At 35.0% G+C, this 8,295-nt stretch overlaps 1 long non-coding RNA gene across 1 annotated transcript in view; it reads right to left on the bottom strand.

The window, feature by feature from the left end:
• The window catches only part of LOC112094291, a 12,797-nt gene extending 6,036 nt beyond the window's left edge, over positions 1 to 6,761 (bottom strand). The window contains exon 1 of the long non-coding RNA XR_002903466.1: positions 6,659 to 6,761. This is a non-coding gene — a long non-coding RNA (uncharacterized LOC112094291). The remainder of the gene's footprint in view (positions 1 to 6,658) is intronic.
• Between the last annotated feature and the right edge of the window lie 1,534 nt (positions 6,762 to 8,295).

Raw genomic sequence — 8,295 nt, 5'->3', positions numbered from 1 at the left:
ATTAACTGTAGACAGAAGGCTGGGTCTTCCATAAAGGAACATATGCTGAAGGTGATGGGCTATTTGGCTGAAGTTCAGACCAATGGGGCCGACATCGATGTTGAGTCTCAATTGACCATGATCTTTGAGACTTTGTCGAAGGAGTATATTCCATTTAGGACAACGTTCAATTTGAGCGCTAGACAGAATATAACCCTGACAGAGTTGATGCAAGAACTCCAAAAGTTTGAGCGGATGATCAAATTGTGGAGGCCAACTTTGCTGAGGCATCTTCCTCCAAACCCTATTCAGGGAATGAAAAGAAGAAGCAAGTAGCTAAGAAGGAGAGTTCTTCAGTTCTGCCAAACAAGGGCAAGAAGAAGAAGAAGAAGAATCCGAACAAGCTTAAGTGCTTTCATTGCGGGAAGGTGAGGCACATGAAGAAGAATTGCAAAGACTACCTAGCCACTAAAGGCAAAAGAGGTGAGTGTGATCTTTTGATTGTGGAAGCATGTCTGGTTGAGAAATCCAGTGACAACTGGGTCATAGATTCTAGAGCAACTAATCATGTGTGTGTTTCTCTGCAGGGGTTCAAGCAAACGAGAAGTCTTCTAAATGAAAGCTTCACGTTGAGGATGGGTGATGGAACACTAGTGTTGGCTGAAGCAGTGGGAGACGTCCATCTTTATTTTGATAGTTATAGGAGTTTATTTTTGCGAGACTGTTTTTATGTTCCTCAATTTAAGAGGAATCTTATTTTTGTTGCTTGTTTATTTAAGGATTCTTATTCAGTTTCTTTTAATAATAAAGTTGTGATTCGTAAAAATAAGTCTTTTATCTGTGATGGATGGATGTAAAATAATCTATATTTTGTCAAACCTAAGATGGACTCACTGCTAAACACTGAAGTTGTTAATAACTCTAAAAGGCTTAAAACTTCTCACTCTAATGAGACATATCTTTGACATTTGTGACTTCGTCACATTAGCTTTAACATGATACAGAGGTTGGTAAAGGATGGACCTTTAAGTTCTTTAAAGGTTGAGTCCTTACCCCAATGTGAATCTTATTTGGAGGACAAAATGACCAAAAGACCATTTGAGTTTAAAGGCAATAGGGCTGAAGATGTTCTTGAACTTGTGCACAGTGATGTTTGTGGTCCCATGAACATCAAGGTAAGAGAAGGGTATGAGTATTACGTCACTTTTATCGACGATTACTCAAGATATGGTTATGTGTACCTATTGCGCCACAAAAGTGAAACTTTTGATAAATTAAAAGAGTTTCGGACTGAGGTGGAAAAGCAACTAGGTAAACCCATAAAGGCACTTCGATCAGATCGAGGTGGAGAATACCTCTCTGATGAGTTCACCGGATACTTATTAGAGAATGAGATTCTATCCCATTTAACTGTACCTGGCACTGCACAGCAGAATGGTGTAGCTGAAAGAAGAAATAGGACCTTGTTGGACATGGTACGGTCTATGATGAGTTATTCGACATTGCCTATATCTTTCTGGGGATATGTTTTACAAACTGCATGTTATCTTCTGAACAACGTGTCAACAAAGTTGGTTCCTAAAACTCCTCACGAGTTGTGGACGGGCAGAAAGACATCCTTGAACCATATTCGCATATGGGGATGTCCTGTACATGTCCTGGATAAGGAAGCGAACAAGTTGGAACCACGTTCAGAAGTGTATATTTTTATAGGTTATCCGAGAGGGACAAAATGAGATTATTTCTATAATCCTAAGAAAAATAAAGTCGTGGTTTCAACGAATGCAACATTCATGGAGGAAAGTTACATGAATGACTTTAAGCTTCGTAGCAAAATAGTGCTTGAGGAAATGTCGAGTGACTTGGTCATACCGACTGTTCCTTTGGAAACCAATCCAATCAGAGTAGAAGAGGAAACCCAACAACAACCTAAGGGGCTTCAGCGTAGTGGGAGGATCAGACATGAACCTGAGAGATTCATGGCTAATGGGGAAACTTTTTTGGCAGAATCTCTGGAACATGACAGAGATCCTTATACTTACAAAGAAGCTATGTAGGATGTTAATGCAACCCTCTGGACAGAAGCCATGAAAGCTGAGATGAAATCTATGAATTTTAATCTAGTCTGAAAACTTGTAGATCTTCCCGATGGGATTAAGCCCATTGGGTGTAAATGGGTCTACAAGAGAAAGAGAAATGCAGAAGGAAATGTCGAAACCTATAAGGTTAGACTGGTAGCTAAGGGATACACGCAAAAAGAGGGAATCGACTTCGAGAAAACCTTTTCGCTTGTAGCCATGCTTAAGTCCATCCGCATTCTCTTATCCATTGCGGCTGCTCTCGACTACGAGATTTGACAAATGGATGTCAAGACGGCGTTCTTGAACGTCTATCTTGAGGAAAGTATCTATATGGTACAACCAGAAGGCTTTGGGGTTAAGGGTCAAGAGGAAAAAGTTTGTAAGTTGCTGAAATCCATTTATGGATTAAAGCAAGCTTCCCATTCTTGGAACAAAAGATTTGACCAAGTGGTCAAGACTTTTGGATTTCAATAGAATATAGATGAACCTTGTGTTTATAAACATATTCAAGATGAGAATGTGATTTTTCTACTGTTATATGTTGATGATATTCTACTCATTGGCAATGATGTAGGGGCTTTATCATCAGTCAAAGTTTGGCTTACCAAACAGTTTGACATGAAGGACTTAGGAGAAGCTAATTATGTTATGGGCATTCGAATCATAAGAGATCGAAAGAACAAAATGATAGCTCTCTCTCAGGCTTCATACATAGATAAAATTCTCGAGAAGTATGCAATGCAGAATTCCAAGAAAGGTGGGCAACCATCTAGGTCTGGAATTACTCTTTCGAATATTGATTGTCCCAAGACATCTGAAGAAAGAGAATACATGGCGAAGGTGCCTTATGCTTCGGCGGTCGGGAGCCTCATGTATGCAATGCTTTGTACTCGACCGGACATTTGCCATGCGATCGGGAATGTAAGTCGATTTCAGTCGAATCCAGGATCTAACCACTAGGTTGCGGTCAAGCATGTATTCAAGTATCTTCGGAGGACTAGAAACTATATGCTGGTATATTCTGGGGAGGATTTGACACCTCTAGGATATACAGATTCAGATTTTTAATCCTGTTTGGATTCTAGAAAATCGACTTCGGGTTCTGTCTTTACTCTGGGAGGTGGTTCTGTCGTTTGGAGGAGTGTCAAGCAAACTTGCACTTCTGACTCAACGATGGAAGCCAAGTATGTGGCAGCTAGTGATGCTTCGAAAGAAGCAGTGTAGCTCCGTAAATTTTTGATGGATCTTAAAGTTGTTCCTGGTGTGGATAAGCCATTGAGACTATACTGTGATAACAGTGCGGCAATAGCTAACACCAAAGAACCAAGATATCAGAAAATGAGTAAACACATAGACATGAAGTATCAGGTGATAAGAAGCTTTATTGAAGAAAGGCATGTGGAAAAATGCAAGATCGCGTCAGAGGACAATATGGCTGACTCGTTCACGAAGGCCCTGCCGGCTAAGGTCTTCGAGAAGCATGTCGAGGCTATGGGGATGCGTAGCATGTTACATTTACTCACTTAAGTGCAAGTGGGAGATTGTTAGCGTTTATGCCCTTAGAAATAAATGTAACAATATTCTTTGAGATATTTTGACTATTAATAAAGATTTGTTTATTTTATATATCTATGTATTGTCCTCTTTATGTTCATAATAGTTGAATGTATGATAAGCAAACTAAAAGTCTGAGACTGTCATTCTAAATCTTTAGGTCATGAATGTAATGTGAAGAACATGCGGAAGACAAGAATCTAAAGATGATAGTCTAAATCTTATGATCCATAATCGAGAGAATAAAGTTAGGCGCTTTATTCATGTTAAGATTGTCATGTTGTCTACTTCCTAACGGAGACGACTTGTCTTGGTCGTCGGAGGTGGGACTCCATGGGTGGAGACATTGATATAGTTTCTAATGGTGAAATCTATATTGAATCGGACCAAAGTTGAATTGTTTTAATTAATAATTCTGTTTAAATAAAACAATTCACTTTTGACGAATTATATGTTATCATCTTAATCCTAAGATGGATGATGAATCTGTATACTTGACTTGTATCATTTGATGTATTAAAGGGAGACATCCTGACATTATGTAAAGGTACGCTTGCCGATACATTGGGGGTATAACTCGTATATGCGTAGATTCGTTATTCATAGATAGTGGAATCCATAGCTCCTATGAAGAGTCAATGATATACTCTTATGCATTATCAGTGGATTGAAAAATATGACCGCTCAGCCATTGGACTACTTTGTGTTATCTAATGGTTTACTATTTGTAATGATACGAATAGTATTTTTCCGATGGTATGATAATGGAACATAAGATAAATGTAATCGGGAAGGTAAAACGGAACTTGACCTCAAGTCGATTATGGATATCCTATGGGGATGATACACTAATATATTGAGTCATGTACTAGAGCTAATCAGAGATTTGTAAATACGCTATATAAATCGAGAGTGCAGCTCTAGGCTTTTAGTGGAATAGCGCTAGAGTTTTATAATCATAAGACGGACTTGTTGATTTATAAGTAGCGTTGTGATTATAAGAACTTGATTTATATATGTCCATCGGGTCCCTTTGCTAGCTCACATAATTTCCTGTAACGATACGGTGTATTTCCTACACATTAGTAACTTGTGTTATTTCCGTAACGAGAGGTTCAAAGTTAATTTATGGATGAATTAATTAATAAATTAATTCTAAATAAATTGGTTGAATTATTGTTTTAAGAGTTGTTTAATATGGGAAGACTATTATATGACTGTTTTGATCAGGCAATTTCTTTAGTGGGTTGCTTGAATCAAAATTGAGGCTCTATGCGAGTTTCCCGTATTGAAAAACTAGGGAAAATAACTTTCGTCAGTGCAGACAGGTCAACCGGTTAGTGAAGACAGGTCGACCGGTGAGTTATAACGTCTCTATCACCGGTCGACCGGTTGTAACGTAAATGCATGCTGACGTGGGAAAATCGACTCTGGATGCGATTATAACTTTGGGAAACCTAATTGTTACGGAAGTATGACTTCCAAAACACTATAAATAGCCTATTAAGTCACATTACTCATTAGATCACTTAAGAGACTTTTTGGAGGCAATTGATAAAAGATTCTTAAGAGGAAAAATTGTTTAATTCTCAAGAATAATTTTTTCTTTGGCTCTCTTGTGATTGGAAGGAGATTAAGAATACTTAGAGTAGATTAAACGACGTGTGCCCACCCGCACACCGATTGTAGAAACGAGAATAGCAAAGAAGACCAGTTGGTTGAAACTCTTTCGGTTGCTGTTTGGAACGCTTAGCTCTGTCAGACGTGCAGTTTCCTGAAATCTCAAAAGGTATGTTTTAGATCTTTAGTATTTATGTTATATAGCATCATGAACATGTTCTTATTTGACTTTAACGTTGATTAAAATTTTTAAATTCCGCTGCGCACTCGATGCCATTAATTTTCTAACACTTACATTGTCTTTCTTCCTTTCATGGAAAAAGAAGTTGAAAGAATAAAAATTAATTCTAATGACTGGATCAGAGCAGGACAAAGGAAGAAAAAAAAAATGAAGATGGCAGAAAAGACAGAGGTTGAGAGAGAAGATGTTAGAATTCTACATTCCTAAAATGATTGAGAAGCCGACCACACAGACAAGACAAAGGAAGGCATAAAAACAGAAACAAAAGTGTTCATATACAACTAAAAATATAAAAAGATTTAACTTTAATGATCGGATTAGAGGAAGACAAAGGAGGAAAAAGAAAAAATGAAGATGGCATAGAAGACAAAAGTTGAGAAAGGAGGAGATGTTAACATTCTACATTCCTAAAATGATTGAGAAGCCCACGACAAAGACAAAGGGAAGGATAAAAAGATAGAGACAAAAGTGTCCATGTATGACTCAAAGTATAAGAAGACTAAAATACCTAACACCCACACATAGAAGAATGAAATGAAAAGGGCAAAGCCGTCACTCCACTATGCAATCAGTCATTAAATGAATCACTTCACTATATAGGGAAGAGTAAAATATATGTAGATGAACAGTGAACGACATCTCTCCTTTAGTATATGGAATAGTAATAATAATGATTTGTGAATTTTTTTTTAGCATGACAGAGGCATGGAAAAGGGAAGACAAATGGAGTAGAAAAGGAGAAGCAGGAATAAGTAAATTGGAAATTTAAGGCAAGGCAAAGAATGAAGAAATAGGTTGATAAAAACTAAAGTAGAAAAGACATAACCGCAATATTTTTTGGACAAATCAAACAAATTTTAATACATGAAAATTGAGTATGATCATCATCGCCAATATACAATATACATGTTTTTTTTTATGAAATAGTAAATGATAGAGAAAATACTTAATATGCCATAGTTACCTATTTATGAACGAAAATATTCACTAAAAGCAAAAAGGAACAATTATTCCTTTTTTAATCACTAATATGTATCAATAATGTAAGATAAGCTTATGATAAGCTTATATGGATGCGGATAATCCTGAACAAACCTCACACATTAATAATGTTATAGAAAATTACTCCATCATCATTAGCAACATTTATTAAAAATGTATGAATAGAAGTTTTTAGGAATACCTCAGTCCTGTAAAGAACAGCCCGAATAAGAGAGGCACGCCAACCAAGGCCGAATCTCAAAAAAAGGATAAAGCAATAGGAATAGGAATGCAAAGCAATAGATGATAGGAAATCTGAAAAAATAGATATAAATAAGTAAGTGAGTGGAAAAGCAAAGAAACAGGAAAGAAAGGAGAATGAAAAGGGCAAAAAAAAAAAAACCCCAAGGAAAAAAGCAGTAAAAGAAAAAGAAAAGAATCATAACAAATTCATACAACATAGATATTAAAGTATTTTTATATAATGATCATGGCTCAGTGATTGAATTTTTCATCAACGTGTGATGAACAAATAATCTTATATGTTCTACATAAAAGCAGTAAAATTTCATAACATATTCAATCCATCACACGGATTAAAGTTTGTGACACAAAAAATAAGTAATTTGAGTAAGATATTGATTTGTTCGAGAACTACCAAGTGAATAAGCAGAAAAAAAACAAAACACAAAAAAAAGGAAAAAAGAGAACGAAAGAAAGTAAAGCATCATACGCAAAGAAAAGTACGTCAAACAAAGTAAAATTTAATGACAAACAAAGCAAAATTAATAATTATATATATATATATCAACTTAAATAACATTTAGATTGATTACTGGTCCAAAGAAAGTAAAAGGACAAGAATATGGCAAAAATGAAGGAAAAAGACATGGCAAAAAGATTTTGAATCAAAATTATTTATAAACGTCATTGTCATGAAGAAATAAGAAAGAGAGGGAAGGAAGAATCAGGGGAAAAAAAGAACCAAAAAGAAAGGAATAAAGAGAGGAAAAAAATCAAAAAAGAGAAATTAATTGCAAAAGATATAAAGCAAAGGCATCCATTTAAATATGTTAACGTAAAATAGATAAGTTCTAAGTAAACATTGTCAATATTATCAAGTAATATATACATGTTATTAAATAATAATAAAACAGTGAGGATAATATGAAAAAATATATATAAATAAGTAAGTGAGTGGAAAAGTAAAGAAACATGAAAGAAAGGGGAGTAAAAAGGATAAAAGAAAAGACCAAGGAAAAAAACAGTAAAAGAAAAAGAAAAAGAAAAGAATTAGAACAAATTCATACAACATAAATATTACAGTATTTTTATTTCGTCAATATGTGATGAACACATAAACTTATATGTTTATAGACACTTTATAGCTACCTACTATGGGCAACTACATAAAAGCATCAAAATTTCATAAGATATTCAATGCATCACACATATCATAAAGTGTGTAACATAAAGAATAAGTAATTTGAGTAAAATATTGATTTGTCCAACAACTACCAGGTGAATAAGGCAAAAAAAAAAAAAAAACAAACAGAAAAAAAGGAAAAGATATAAATGATCAAAATAAAGTGCTATAGGCAAAAAAAAGTTAAAAAAAGTAAAATTGAATAACAAACAAAGGAAATGATCAACTTAAATAAATTTAAATTGATTACCGGCCCAAAGAAAGCAAAAGTATGAGAATATGCTAAAAAAATAAGAAAAAAGGCGTTGGAAAAGATTTTGAATCAAAAAACGTAGATAAAAATAGGGAAAAATGAAAGAACCACATAGTGTCAAAATTGTTTATAATCATCATTGCCATGAGGAAATAAGAGG

Source organism: Morus notabilis, unplaced genomic scaffold (assembly GCF_000414095.1).
Source record: "Morus notabilis unplaced genomic scaffold, ASM41409v2 Scaffold280, whole genome shotgun sequence".
In the NCBI taxonomy this organism is placed as follows: domain Eukaryota; kingdom Viridiplantae; phylum Streptophyta; class Magnoliopsida; order Rosales; family Moraceae; genus Morus; species Morus notabilis.
The sequence above is the reverse complement of the archived record's forward strand: the minus strand, read 5'-3'. Positions and strand labels throughout refer to the sequence as shown.